A 17,371-nucleotide genomic window follows, 5' to 3' on the forward strand; every position below is an offset into this window, starting at 1 on the left:
TTTTTTTTTTTTTTTTTTTTTTTTGTAAATTTAATTTGATACCGATTTTTACAGATGCAACGCTGAGATTGATTCTTAGTTTTCTCCTAAGGGTGTATTCTCATGGGATCATAAGCATATATATATATATATGTGTGTGTGTGTGGTCGTGCCTTCCCGTACGGTCAGTAAGGTTTACACCATTAGTAATAGAAAAATACAAAACAATAAAAATGCACAAAAACACCCCATAACAGCAGGGAGGCTCGGCTGCACCTGAGCATTAATCTCTCTATATATATCTCCATTATCACCCTCAATACCATAAAAGTAAAAAAGTTCAACATAAGTTATATATAGATCAAATTAACACCAAACTAATAACAAATAACAAACTTGGGGATCAATTTCGAAGTTAGTTAGATTTTTCAGGGAAGTTACGCTAGCTTTAGCCGCTAAATTCTTTATTTCGTACGAGATTCAAGTCGTTGACCTATGGTCATCTTGGCTAGTAGCTAGTCATTGTCCAAGTGATGAAAAGGGGGAATTAATCGAATTTATACATGATTGCTATCTATGTGTACTACCATTATAATTATGAAAATTGTAACAACATAATAAAAAAAATGTATCATGTTTATTACAATAACTGAATAAAAAATGGTAATATTTTTGTAACTAATTCTTATTTCTTTTTTTTTTTTTTTAAGCCAATGTCCCCTTCTATTTACTACTGTATTTATAATAATAGGAATATGGCCTTTTTAACAAAACATAATTTCCTTATATGGACAATTCCTCTTTCAAATAAAAATTTAAAATGTGAATTAGATCACGCTAGAAGTTTATATTTACACCACGTAGAGATAAAGATAGAGAACATGCTTTTATTACCAATCTAAGTGCAAATTAGACACTATAAGGTTAAAATACAGTGGGTCGGGACTTCGGTCATCTATATCTAAAAACATAATAAATGTGAATGAAGGTTATACCCCTCATTTATGTCTGTTTTTTCCGTTAAATTTTTTTTGTACATTATGTTATAAAAGTTGTACTACATAATATTGTGAACAAATATACCCCTACCGTTATAACTTCCGTTATCTTTCCACTATTTTTACTATGCACATGCATCCACCATATATTTTCTTATCTTCTACAATAATAATAATAATAATAATAATAATAATATATACACATTAAATATTAGAGTTATATGTTAATTATTTTTTAAAATATAAATATTCAATTTATAAAAATATTTTACATTATTATTATTATTAGTATTATTATTATTTACTATATTAATATTTAAATATTTAAAATTTTAATATAAAATATTAATATTGGGCACCTATTTTTGCGCATCGCACATAAGAAAAATTAGTACTATAATATAAGCTAGTATGTGACACTGGACTAATAATATAAATATATTTCTAGCATTTAGAGGTTGCAAAAATGTGCTGCTAGAAAACCCTCTCTTACTATTGTAGGTTTATTTGAGTTGACTAGTATATTTCTTAACCAGTTGGAATAAGACTGGTTCTTCATAAAGCTAATCTTAGATATGATAAATTTGTCTCCTATTTGATTTATTGGTGTAGTTGGACAATCTAATCACTAAATCAATGTATTATAAGAAATATAAGAAACAAATTGAGGGTACGGTTTAACCGGTGTTACGTTCCATATGGCATGCATACAATATAATATGGTATCACCATTTCAATATCTTGAAATAAAAAAATAGTAATAGTATTCAATTAAGTTGGGATATATTAGTCAACTAATTAAAGGAAAGGTTCTATGGCTCTTATTAGGGGAGGTATTCCCATGAACACTAAGTTTATTTAGCAACAACTTTTTCTACTTTTAGTTTAAAACTGCCATTATCTATGTTATTAAAAATTTCTCTCGCACATTATCAAGAATTTGGTGCGCAACTTGCTATCCTTAAAGCAGCGATAAAAGAATTTCAATACGCTCATAGGGCCACAGTGACATTGATACTTCTTTAACTATACACTTGATCAAAAATTGAAAAGACAACTCAATCTACCACTTCCACTACTAAAACCAAATATATTTTTACTTTTTAATAAGAGATTTATATGTTTTCTGTTTTTGGAGGGGGGGGAGGGGGAGTGGGAAGCAAAATAGTTAGTTTGACCTAATTCTCAATTCCTTGATGACAAAAAAAAGATTACTTTAGTGTTAGCCTATTGATTTCTTTTGATTATCAATGCTTATTATATTATATATATATATATATATATAATACAATACAATTCAATTCATATATAGTGTGCTCCACTCTTATAAATGAGGTATCTAGAAAAGCATGAATGAATACGCGAATGCACATATATAATGAAAAATAAAATCAGCAATTTAAAAATTAGTATTTTTTTTAGAATAAATTTAAAAATTAGTATATAAACCCACAACACGAACCAAATTTGAATTAATATCTTAGATGTGTTTGGTTAATGAGTTTACACACTAGGAATGAGAATCATTATCATATAGTTAGTGTTTGGTTAACAATTTTATAAAACACATTTACAACGTTTGGTTCATGGAATGAATTTGGAGAGAATATGAATACTATTCCATAAGAAATGGAATAGGTAAGGAATGGAATATGAATTGTATTATATTGTTTGGTTCGCTGAATGAGTAGACTTGAGAATTGTATTCCAACGTTTGGTTGATTAAAGGAATAGAAATGCAATATATATTTAAAAGACATAAATTCCCTTGGACAAAATATTTTAATAATAATAATAATAATAATAATAATAATAATAATATTATTATTATTATTATTATTATTATTATTATTATAACTATTATTATTATTATTATTATTGTTATTGTTATTGTTATTGTTATTGTTATTGTTATTGTTATTGTTATTGTTATTGTTATTGTTATTGTTATTGTTATTGTTATTGTTATTGTTATTGTTATTATTATTATTATTATTATTATTATTATTATTATTATTATTACGCATCAATTAACCATCATTCCATAATCAATTGCTAATCAATATATCATCATCATCATCTCGTCAATAATCTGTAAATTATGAAGCAAAGTATTCATATAAATAACAATTTTTTTTAAAGAATATTTATTAATATTCAGAGGAAGAATAACATAAGTTTTTTCTTTTTTTTTTCTTTTTTTTTCTAAAACAAAATACTCAAAACAATTCAATGATACTAGCCATGTTCATAAAACATAAATATGAATAATGATTAATTGCTAGCAAGGAATCTTCTGATCCACTATAGGCTTCCATCAGGATCAAGAATGAGCACTAGTACAGAATTGACCAAAAATATAGGACCAGCTGCGTCCGAAGTTAAAACTCCGAACGCGCAAAGTGACGCGGTGGCATTTTTGTAATTAAATTGTCTAAATTTTAATTAATTTTTTTTTGAAATTGGCCAACTTCGGACGCAGCTGATGTACGCGTTCCACGCAGCTGCGTCCGAAGTTCCAACTTCGGACGCAGCTGCATTATTTTATCTTTTTTTTTTCTTTAACCAAAGCTAATCGATCAGATCTGAGCCAACACCACCACAAAACAGAACACCAACAGCCGCCGCCCCTTCGTCCATTGCCGCCGACAACAGCCACCGCCGCCTCCATTGCCGACAACAGCCACTGCCGCCTCCACGCCGCCTCGCCGGAACTCCATTGCCGCCGCTGGAACTCTGCTCCGCAACACAACGTCCGCACCGCAACGCCCCAGGTCGCCGAACCAGCGCCACAGCCGCACGTCTCCACCGCCGAACGAAGTCGCCGTCGTCGCACGAAGTCGCCACCGCCGCACCAACCAGCCGCGACGCAACGCCGCACCTCCTCGCCATCGTTCCCGCTCGTCGCCGCCGCCGGTGAAAGGTAGTTTTTTTGTTCTGTTTTGTTTTTTTTATTTATTTTTTTATTAATTTATTAATTGATTATTTATTGTGTGTTAATTTAATTTGCTTAATTTATTAATTTATACTTGATATTTATTAATTTTTAATTTAACTTTGATTAATTATTGTGTGTTATTGTATATTGCTAATAATAATACATTGTTTCTTTTGGTTCACAAATATAGATATGTGAATGAGAATTGATATCAAATAATTATCAATATTCCTTTTGGAAATATTCCGTAGGTAATAAAATTTTTAATTAGTTTTTGGTAGTTTTAAATTTTACAATAAAGTGTACAATAGATAATAAGAAGATAAGTAATTATAAAAAATTCAAGTAAATCAAATAATTATCAATAAAATATTTAATCAAAATTAACAAAGTGTCCAATAAATAAGAAATAATTATCACATTCAAGTATATAAGTAAATACTCAATAAAGTATATAACCAAAATTAGTTTTTGGTAGTATTCGAAATGAGCATCCCCACTACTTAGGGTCCAGAGGTTATATTGGAAAGCAGTATGAGTGGATGCTGTCTGACCCATTGTTTTCACAATCTTCTTGCGCTTCTATTACATCGAAAATAGGAGCAAATGATCGTAGCTTGGATTGGATTCGAGCGAGGTCTAAAAAATCCGAAGATGGAAGTTATTACATTCCCAACGAAAAAACAATGGAAGTGTTTGGTAAAATTGTAAGTAATACAAATACTTTAAATATAAATATAAATATAAATAAATAAATAAATAAATAAATAAATATATATATATATATATATATATATATATATATATATATATTATTAATGAGAATGCTAACAGTCTTCTTTTGTTGCAATAAATCGAGAAGGGTGAAGAGATGTCTCAAGCTAAGGATCATTCCAACCAACCCATCAAAATGATATATTATCAGCAGCTCTGGGCACTAATGAGCACGGTGGCTATGTGAGAGGCGTTGGAGTGCATAGCAAGATTCGGGATGTGTTTGGTATGCCTTGCCGTGGGAAATCATCTAGGGGTGTTTCAGGGGTTGATCTTGAGGCTATGGAGAAAAATCTGTATGATAAATTGGTTGACAAAATAAGAAGAGAAACAATGGAAGAAATTGAGCAAAAGTTTAAGGATATGCAATCTCAGCTGCTTCAATCTTTTATGAAGAATGCACAAGCTAGTCCAAGGGTAGGCACACCGCTTTGGAGTAGTTGTCAGTCTGTTGATCCAGTGAACGAGTTTCAGGTAATATTGAATATCTTTAATATCTTGTTCAATTTCATATCTTCTAATTGTTGTTAAGCTTTTAAATTTTCTTGGCACGTAGGAAATTCCCAAAGCTCAAAATATGAAGAATTTTCAAAGTGATGATCAATATGCCATAGAGTTACAACCCGCAATTGTGTCTGAAGATATGTTGGAGCACTTGGGAGATGAATCCAAGAAGATGGTTTCATATCTACGACACTTGCCAGCCAATTTGGACTATGTTGAGATGGAGGTAGAGGAGGTGTTGGACATATTCCATCATTCAAATAAGTCTGGTGTCGTGATGTTTGACGACATTAAAGACTTGCTGACAATGCAATGGCTCGATGTGTCCATAATACAAGCCTTTATAATGTAAGTATTTTTTTCCTTTTGTCTTTAGTCTTTTATCTTTTATCATTTGATTTACTAATTTTTTACATTTTAGATGTATTTATCGGCGATGCAAGAAAATTGGAGTGTCATCAATTGGATTTGTATGCCCAAGGAAGATTTCACAAGATAGTCTCCAAAATAATTACAACGCGCTCGTTTCTTATGTCATGCGTGCGATTGAGAAAGAGAAGGACCGTAGATTTATTTTGGCTACATACCATCAAGAGTAAGAAAACTAAATTTATATTCTTTGTTATTTATATAAATTAATTGACTTATTTGTGAATTGCGTTAACATATTTGTTTTTAAATAATGTAGAAGTCATTGGTTGCTTTTGGTCATTTGCTTGAAATCAAATGTGGTCTATGTATTAGACCCCCTGCCATGTAACCGCGACCTACTGATCAAGGCCCCATTGAGTGTGTAAGTAACTCCTAATAATATTTATTTATTATTATTAACTATTATTATTCTTTTGAATTCACCTTATGAGAGTATATTATAGGGCATTTCGGTCAGCACAAATTTGAAAGGACAAAGAGCTAAAAATTTGTTAAAATGGAGGGAAATTAAGACATATATCAAAATTGTTTTATATATTTTATAAGGTTATTAGTAATGTATTATTGTTTAACTTTCTAATATATATACATCAAAATTTATAATTCGTAGTGTCCTACACAACCCGGTAGTGTGGAGTGCGGATATTATGTCTTGCGATATATGTTTGAGATTTGCACTCAATACTATGAGTATGAAGATTTAGCATCGGTAAGTAAAATTTTAAATTATATTTTATTAATGTTAAAACTAATAATTTGATAATTTCTAAATTTTTGTAGGCATTTGCGGGGTCAAAGTCCTACACGGAGAATCAAATCAATGAAATTCGTGAAATTTGGGCTAAATACTTTTGTAAAGAATGCTTNATATATATATATATATATATATATATATATATATATATATTATTAATGAGAATGCTAACAGTCTTCTTTTGTTGCAATAAATCGAGAAGGGTGAAGAGATGTCTCAAGCTAAGGATCATTCCAACCAACCCATCAAAATGATATATTATCAGCAGCTCTGGGCACTAATGAGCACGGTGGCTATGTGAGAGGCGTTGGAGTGCATAGCAAGATTCGGGATGTGTTTGGTATGCCTTGCCGTGGGAAATCATCTAGGGGTGTTTCAGGGGTTGATCTTGAGGCTATGGAGAAAAATCTGTATGATAAATTGGTTGACAAAATAAGAAGAGAAACAATGGAAGAAATTGAGCAAAAGTTTAAGGATATGCAATCTCAGCTGCTTCAATCTTTTATGAAGAATGCACAAGCTAGTCCAAGGGTAGGCACACCGCTTTGGAGTAGTTGTCAGTCTGTTGATCCAGTGAACGAGTTTCAGGTAATATTGAATATCTTTAATATCTTGTTCAATTTCATATCTTCTAATTGTTGTTAAGCTTTTAAATTTTCTTGGCACGTAGGAAATTCCCAAAGCTCAAAATATGAAGAATTTTCAAAGTGATGATCAATATGCCATAGAGTTACAACCCGCAATTGTGTCTGAAGATATGTTGGAGCACTTGGGAGATGAATCCAAGAAGATGGTTTCATATCTACGACACTTGCCAGCCAATTTGGACTATGTTGAGATGGAGGTAGAGGAGGTGTTGGACATATTCCATCATTCAAATAAGTCTGGTGTCGTGATGTTTGACGACATTAAAGACTTGCTGACAATGCAATGGCTCGATGTGTCCATAATACAAGCCTTTATAATGTAAGTATTTTTTTCCTTTTGTCTTTAGTCTTTTATCTTTTATCATTTGATTTACTAATTTTTTACATTTTAGATGTATTTATCGGCGATGCAAGAAAATTGGAGTGTCATCAATTGGATTTGTATGCCCAAGGAAGATTTCACAAGATAGTCTCCAAAATAATTACAACGCGCTCGTTTCTTATGTCATGCGTGCGATTGAGAAAGAGAAGGACCGTAGATTTATTTTGGCTACATACCATCAAGAGTAAGAAAACTAAATTTATATTCTTTGTTATTTATATAAATTAATTGACTTATTTGTGAATTGCGTTAACATATTTGTTTTTAAATAATGTAGAAGTCATTGGTTGCTTTTGGTCATTTGCTTGAAATCAAATGTGGTCTATGTATTAGACCCCCTGCCATGTAACCGCGACCTACTGATCAAGGCCCCATTGAGTGTGTAAGTAACTCCTAATAATATTTATTTATTATTATTAACTATTATTATTCTTTTGAATTCACCTTATGAGAGTATATTATAGGGCATTTCGGTCAGCACAAATTTGAAAGGACAAAGAGCTAAAAATTTGTTAAAATGGAGGGAAATTAAGACATATATCAAAATTGTTTTATATATTTTATAAGGTTATTAGTAATGTATTATTGTTTAACTTTCTAATATATATACATCAAAATTTATAATTCGTAGTGTCCTACACAACCCGGTAGTGTGGAGTGCGGATATTATGTCTTGCGATATATGTTTGAGATTTGCACTCAATACTATGAGTATGAAGATTTAGCATCGGTAAGTAAAATTTTAAATTATATTTTATTAATGTTAAAACTAATAATTTGATAATTTCTAAATTTTTGTAGGCATTTGCGGGGTCAAAGTCCTACACGGAGAATCAAATCAATGAAATTCGTGAAATTTGGGCTAAATACTTTTGTAAAGAATGCTTATGACATTTTGTGTAGGTAAAGTGTTGTAATGATGTAATGACTTATGTTTTATAATATTGTAATGATGTATGTGTTAAGTATTTGGTATGTGTTAAAATAATGTGTTTACTATTAACATTATATGTTTTACTTATTATGTTTTATTGGGTAACTTAGTTTTACTTTGAATTGGTGAGAAATATTTAGATTTGGAGTAGATTTATTTATTGTTGAAGTTTTGAAAACTTTTGAAATAGCTTTGAATTGTTGAAGTGTTGGATAAGTGTGGTTTGATGTTTGGTGTATGGTTTTGATGTATGTGGTGTGGTTTGATGTTGAACTTGTTGGATAGATATAGATGTTGAAGTTGGTATGTTTTGATGTGTATGTGTTGAGAACTGGACAGGAATTATATCGTAAATGCTACAGAAAATTGTTGGGGTGCACAGCAAATAAATAGCATATTAAAATTTTTTTTTAAAAAAAAGTGTCAACTACGTCCGGAACTGGGCAGTTCCGGACGCAGCTAGTATATAATAAAAATAAATAAATAAAGCTGCGTCCGGAACTGGGCAGTTCCGGACGCAGCTAATAGATATCTGCGTCCGGGGCAACTCCGGACGTAGATAGTCGATGGCAACTGCGTCTCCGGAATATGCGTCCGAGGTACTCCGGACATAGATAGTCCATAACTCCGGACGCAGATGCCTGTTTTTGTACTAGTGGATAAAAAAAAGTCACTTTATTAGAATGATTAGTGAGCTTTAACAAAACAAGGTCCATTTCATCAACCTATTGTAATACACGATCAAGCTTCTGAAACATATCCTTATCACGATCATATTGAAGGCCATGAAACAAGTTCTTACCAATTTCTGACATTGTATTGCTTATTAGCTTCACAGCATTAAGCTTACTCTCAACACATATCTTGATAGCTTCATCATGGCTCATTTTTCTCTTACTTGAATTGATTCTTTTTCTTCCATCATTTTGTGCCTCAACATGTGTACTCATGAAACCAAAATCATCCAAACCAACAGTTATATATATATATATATATATATATATATATATATATATATATATATATATATATATATAATTTGTAAAAAAAAGAAGAAGAGAAGTTTAGAAATATCTTGAAAAAGAATTTTAATTTGCAATGGCGGAAGTGAGATGTGTACGATGACAGGGAGAGAGATGATGCGATGCGATGGTAGAGAAAAAAGTGAGCGTAAAAATTTAGGTTTAAAAAGGGTAAAAAAGAAAATAAAATAAAATACTTATTCCTGAGAGGTCAGCAATAGGCTAATATCAGGGTGCTAGTAATAGCTATTCCCCCTCTAAAAGGAATAGACCATTGTTCCTTGGAATACAAATGTTTACCAAACAACGGAATAGACTAATACTGGGAATGCTATGCCATTTCCTCCCGATTCCGTGAACCAAACAACCTGTTATAGGATTTTGATTACTCCTCCAATTAAAAATCTCATTCTTAATTAAAATGGATATCATTACATCTTATTGGTAATTTAATTTTTAAGTTTGGGTTAGTACTTTTAGATTTTCGTTTTGCTTTGTTTTGTTTTGTTTGTTTGTTTGTTTGTTTGTTTTGTATTTTTAAAACTTTTATTCTTATTATAGGGTTATACACAACCAAACATCAATATTGGTAATCATTCCATACTCCACCATACTACCAAACATGCAAAATACTTTCACCAAAACTCTTTACCATTCTCATTTCGATTTTATCTGATTCCCAAGTGTGAACTAAACACACCCTTATAGTAGTGCGATACCGAATAATGTATGAAAAACTAATTAAAATAGTATATACATGAACGAATACATGCATGCACACAAATATATAAGTGTTTATACGAGCATGACTCTCGTACCTTAATAAGTTCACAAGTTCAATTCTTTCGAATACCAACTCAATTGAGCTCATTGCACATGACATTTTTAGTATGATTTAGCTCATTTGTGTGACTTGCCAGTTAACATGAACAAAATTTATACAATGCATATAATCAAATAGTAGTTACAGTTTCTCTCGTCATAATTAAAAAGAAAATAGAAAATGCTAGGTCGAAATTCAACTTTACAATGTTCGATTTACCCTTTAGCCATTAAGATGAGCATAACGCATTCATCATCTGGTTACATATACATGTCAATTGATGAATGACTGCGAAGAGAATCATGTGGGGGACAAAAGTGAGAGAACATCCACAATATCTTATAAGTGAAACTTTTTTTTGAAACTACTTATAAGTGAAACTTAAACAGTGAATTTAATGTATATTGGAACCATTGATATATGGTTCAGTTTCTAATGCATGAACGTTTCACTTATTTTTTATTTTTCTACTTTAATGTGATTTTACTAATTGTCATGACAAAAAATAAAAGAATGAATATTGTGGGTCTGTTAACTAACAGAAAATTGTTTTCTGTTTTCTAATTTTTCAGTTTTCATTCTCTGTTTTTCATTCTTTGTCTTCTGTTTAGAAAACTTGTTTACTAACACTTATTTTTTCAAATTTATTTTTTTTAGATTAACGTTATAAAATTAACAATAAGTTTAATTTCGAGTGATTTTTAGACCTTATATTTAAAATATTTTAAAATATGTTTGGTTTAAATAGAATAAATATATTTTTTACTTTTAAGTCCAATATATGTAAACATTTTACATTTGATATCTGAACCAAATTTATATCTGTATATAACATAAATAAAAATATATCTGAACCAATAACATATTAAGTTCACATAAAATTTAGTTTAGATAATATTAATATTTTTGGCCTAATATTTAAAATATGTTTGGATATATTCATTTGAATGACATGTATATAATATATAATTTTTATTTTGAATTTTTTTAGAACAATTTATTTTGAATTCTAATATAGTAATATATGTGAAATTTCGATATCCGATATGTGGACTAAACTTGTATCCGATATAACATAATTAAAAATATCTAAACCAATAATCAATTGAGTTCAATCCAAATATAAAACGTGGTATAGATTTCAATTTTTAATTTTGATAATGTGAATGATCTATAATTTTAAGCATAATCAAATAAATTATATTTAAATAAGTAATGCAAATTGAAAAGATAGAAGATGATGATAAGTAAAAGAAGATAATAATAAATGTAATCATAGTAATGAATAAATATGTAAATAGATAATGGTGAGAATGTGGTTATAGGGACATATAGTCTAATAAATGATATCTGATTCTGTTTTCCATTTAGAAAAAATTTTTTATAGGAAAAATTATTTCCTATTTTCAAAATAGAAAACTGTGTTAGTAAACATGTTTTATGTTTTCCAGTTTTCTAAATTTCCAGCAAACTGGAGAAAATTTCCAGTTAGTAAACGGGCCCTGTATTTTTTTTTCTATTTTTAAATCAAGAAAATTCCAAAAAATTAGTAAATGTAAATTTAATTTTAAATTTCGTATCAACAATTCCATACTGAAACTTAGTCAAATATATATCAATAAGTTTGGAATTGAAAACTAATTAATTTCAGGGTATAATCAACATGTCAAAACAATAATTAATTGCATTTTGTAAAACAAGATCTATCCTCGTGTGAACAGACATAATAATCACGGCTAAAGGCCTTGTGGTCAAGCGGTATAGCTTTGGCCCTCCTAAGTGAGAGGTCACAGGTTTAATCCCCAGTGGGAGTGTTGGCTCGTTGTGAAAGTATGTATTGTAAAATAATCAAAACTACAAAATTTTCATATAACATCGGTTTCTTTTTTTTTTTTGTTTTTTTTTGTTTTTTTAAACCAACATCGTTAATAATTATAGAAAAACCAACGTCGTATAGCAAATGTATTTTTTTTTATATAATATACGATTATACGATGCCGGTTATTTCAAAAACCGACATTGTATATTCATATTTTTAGAAATAAATTTTATTCAAACATATGACATTGAAAGGGGAAAAATGTATGCTTTTTTTTTTTTTTTTTTTTTAAATTTATTAAAGAAACGACGTCGGTTTTCTCTCATATTTCTAAATTATTATTTTTTTAACAGAAAAATGACATCAAGTTTTTAGAAAATCGACGTCGTTTCTTTAATTTAAAATAAAAAATTAACATACGATGTCGACTTATACAAATAACCGTTTCGACCGCGCGCCCCTTCGCCTCCCATTCTCACTCACACGCCCCCTCACGTGTGAGGTGGGTTCAAAGCAACACTTCGAACCCATGACCTTTTGCATGGCTCTGATACCAAATTAAAACATGTGCTCCATCTCAACTAAAAGTCTAAGCTGATAGTTGGACTGCACATGTATGTTTATATTATATTTATGCTCACATATATCAAAATTTTTGAATTATTGTTAATATATTTAGAATTTTATGAATTACTGTTAATATATTTCAAATATTAGGAATTATTATGCATATATATTTTGAATTTTATGAGTTATAGTATGTTTTTATTTTATGAAGTATTGTGTATATATTTAAAATTTAGGAATTATTAAATATATATTTTGAATTTTATGAATTATTCTGTATATATTTTGAATTTTATAAATTATTGTGTATGTATTTTGAATTTTAAGAATTATTGTGTATATATGTTAAATTATATTTTAGGAATTATTGTGTGTGTATGTTAAATTTTAGGAATTATTGTGTGTGTGTGTGTGTGTGTGTGTAATTTTAGGTATTATTGTGTATATATTTCAAAATTTATGAATTATTGTGTATATATTTTAAATTTTATAAATTATTGTGTATATATTTCAAATTTTAGGAATTTTTGTGTATATATGTTGAATTTTAGGGATCATTGTGTATATATTTTGAATTTTGGAAATTGTTGTGTATATATGTTGAATTATAGGAATTGTTGTGTATATATATTAAATTTTACGTATTATTGTGTATATATTTCAAATTTTAGGAACTATTGTTTATATATTTTGAAGTTTATGAATTATTTTGTATATTTGGAATTATTTTTAATATATTTAATAATATTTGTTAAGAGTTGGAGTATGTAGGTTTTTTATTTTAGTTTAGTTGGAGAATCTAGGTTTCTAATTTTATTCAATCAAATTAACTAATTTTTTGTACAATATCCATTTCGTATATTAATTTACAATTAAAACTTGTAGGTGATGATTATGTTTAATCGGAGATTGTTTGTCAATGTGGGCAAATTTATCTTGAGGTAAGATTTTTCTCTTATTTTTTTCATACGAATTTTCGGCTTTCCCTTCTGCATCCGGTGATTGGCCACACCGTGGTCTATGTTCATTTTTTGTTTTCAACTTTCCCTTGTGCATTCGGTGATTAGCTACATACACCGTAGTCTATGTTTAAATTAGTTTTGTTCATTGTATTGTTATTTTAGAAATTTACTGAATTATGTTAACAAAAGTTTATTTAGAATTAATATTATTTTAGATTGACTTATGATGGATAAAAGTTGGATAAATGCTCCTCGAATTAGTAAGAAATACAAAGACAGAGTTAAACAATTTTTAGACTTTGCAAAGCGTAGTGTTCCGAATAATAATGAGAGGTTCTTTTGTCGTTAGTAAAAAGTGTTGTAATTTGAGAAAATAAAGTGCAGACGACATATTTGATCATCTAATCTGTAATGAAATTAATCATATTAATATACAGTAAAGTAAATAGAGAAGACAAGAGACACATAGAGAACCATTAATATAATCATTTATTATTCGTCCTTCAATCTAATACATACATTATGTACATAGTTTCAATATAACTACAAGACTATAAAAGCTGATGAAAAGTTATTATCAAAATGTAATACCTTTAGTAATGTTCACAAATATTTATTTACAACACTTCCCATTGGATATTACTACACCATAGACATGCCTTGATAAAACCTCACTAGAAAAAACCCAATGGGAAAATTTTAGTTGAGGAAAAGAGTAAACCTTTAATTAAGAAAATTATATCAATACTCAATCAAATGAAAAAATGTACAACTATTGGCCTTTAAGACCTAATCTTCTAGATTGATTCAAGTAAATGTCATTTCCCCCGAAAATAACAATCTTCAAAGCCTGCATGTTCTATTATAAAATCATTTTTCCAAAACTAAGTGTAGAAAGAGATTTTGTGAACAAATATGCTAGATTGTCAGTAAAGCGAACATTCTGTATATATAATAATCTCGTGCCTCTTTTGGAGCTCATGTGGGTTGAATTTTGACACTATATATTTTTTCAAATATTCCTAAACACAACCATTTACCATTTGTGCAACACAAGCATTATTGTCCTCATATAGGACAATGGGGTAAAACATAGCAAAACCAATTTGGAACTTGACATAATAGAGATCAAATAAAATAGCCAGTACCCAAGTTACCCATCAAAATCATGTATTGATTTCTCACATAAATGCTAAAATCTTTGTACCTTGAAGATACCAGAAAATATGTTAAATATTGTTCCAATATTTCATTATAGGAGAAACACTAAATGTTGCTAGCAATTTTATCACAAAAACAATATTAGGCATTGTTGTGATTATATAACTTTTGGTCATAAAGTAGAACTCCAATGACAATTAAGTAATAGACTTTTGGTCTTAATGTATCCTCATTACCCTCTTCGAGTGTAACTTGTTCCTTGGCTGTTGTGTCTTTTCTTCAAGCTATTTATAGCCAAGTCTATGAATTTGTTCATTGGAGAAGAACAAATTCAAAATGTAGAAAATATTGGTCTAATTTGACATGTTGAACACTTGACTTGAAACTAGTTTTGGAAATGCCACTTTCATAGGCATTCAAGACACTTTCCTAAGGCATGTGTCCTCCTTAGATAATGTGAAACATTCCAAAAGCAGTAAGGAATAAAAAGAAAATGTTGGTAAAGAAGTTCTACTACTTATAAATAAGTCCTATTGTATATTGAGGAACACTTCTTGTTGGTCTGTCTTACTGTGTAATAACAGCATGTTTGGTTCACGGAATGAATTTTGAGATAATGGGAATGCTATTCCATAAGGAATAGAATAGACAAGGAATAGATGGTTTTACCAAACAGCGGAATAGGCCTATTACTGGGAATGCTATTCCATTCCAGGCCTATTCCGCGAACCAAACGTGCCATAAGACTTGTTGCTTAAAACTCTCCCGTTAGCAAAAAGTCTTGCTATTCTCAACTCTTGCTGCTACTAGTTGAGAATACCTGTGCTGCTATATCAAGGCTTGTTGTGTTGATGTAAGCAATTATATTATCAGCTAAAGTCATGCTGCCCTTGTAACTTGTAAAGTCTTGTTAATTACTATTAAGAACCTTACTACTAGACTTATGCTGGTACAAGGATTGCTATTGATAATAAACTCCTTCTGTTAGATCAAATCTTGCTGCTCGATGACATGCATGAACAAATATGTAAACTCCCATTTATAACCCGAATTAAATTATTAGAAAACCATCCTTTTTAACTAAATAGACATTAAAGTTGTGAAAGCCTAAAGAACTCAAAAGAAATAGGAGTGTTACCGTCACATTCAGACATCTACATATATCCAAACGTATGGCTAAAATCAAAAGAGCAAGATTTAAAACTTCCAATTTTATTCCCAAAAACAAGTCCTAATACAATAAAATAAATTTCGGGTTACTAACTAATAAACTAAATCACACAACTTAAGTAACTAACTAATTAACTTTAATATTAAATGTGCTCGAGATGATATGATTCCCCCTCATGTCCAATGGTCATGCAGAATCACCTGAAAAAAATTAAGGAATATATCACAAAAAAACACACAAAATTAGCATAACGTTAAGTAATGTAAGATTTACTTCACCCCGTAATATAAATGGGGTTTAGGATTAGGGAGTATGATGAGGATTAGTACATGTACACATATAAGGAATTAACATACACTTGATAAAATTTTATAATGTCTTTTTATTATGTATACGTTCTGTATGTAATCATCCTCTTATTTTAAGAAAATTAAATTGAAGTGATGATGTTATTGCACAAATCAGAACTTCCATTAATAAGAAAGTGGTTATCAATCTGTGTGTCTGATCTGCATGCCTGATAAGAGAAAAGCTACCTTTAATTAAAAATCAAAGAATAGGGCCACACAAGAACTATTAAAATTAGAAAAATAATATAATCATATTGAAAACAACCGATGAGGAGTGCTGATAAAAAGAATGGATTGTGATAATATTTCCTTAGCACAAGATAGCCCCTAGGATTTTCTCAATCTGTCGAACACTCAAAGATTTGTCTCCTATTTGCACTATACTTCATATATATTTCCATTCACACTCCATTCACTGTGGGATACGTTTATAATAGTCTTTCTACATGTTCATAAAAATAAAGTTTAATGTATATAAACATTATAGTACATATGCATCTTTTTTAATAACATTCATATTGTAATATGTTCATAATATATATTTATTCAATATGATCATAAATTTAAACTTAATTATGGTTTCTTGTAATACCCCGTATTTTATTAACATTATTATTTTATCCTAAGGTATTGACATACATGAGTTATGATCTCCCGATACTTCAAAAGAATTTTTATAAGAAAGTATAGTTGTTATTAAGCTGCGATCGTACGTCCTGGTCACGAACCGTAAAATTTTTAGGAACTAGTATTTGGACTTGTTTGTCCTAGGAAATGGATTTCTAGACACCATACTATTATTCTTGAATTTCCTATTGAATTAAATTAGCCCATAGCAGCAAAAATTTATTTTTGATCGTACATCGCGAAATTTCGCGGTGTACCGAACCTAGCCCAAATTGGAGCTTTTGACTGGAATAAATTTGTGGTTTCAAGAATATTCTATTTAAATTATTTTCTGCCGAAAATTCATCTGTTTCAATCCCAATCGGTCCAAGTTGAGATATTTTATTATTTTATTATTTTTCTCCCTTAATCTTATCACATAAGTGTAATCAAGTATAAAAGCTATTCTTTCCCCATTTCCCCTTCATTTTGCCGAACCAAAAGCTATTCTTTCCCCATTTCCCCTTCATTTTGCCGAACCAAGAGCT

This window comes from Ipomoea triloba, chromosome 4 (genome assembly GCF_003576645.1).
Source record: "Ipomoea triloba cultivar NCNSP0323 chromosome 4, ASM357664v1".
Taxonomy (NCBI): Eukaryota; Viridiplantae; Streptophyta; class Magnoliopsida; order Solanales; family Convolvulaceae; genus Ipomoea; species Ipomoea triloba.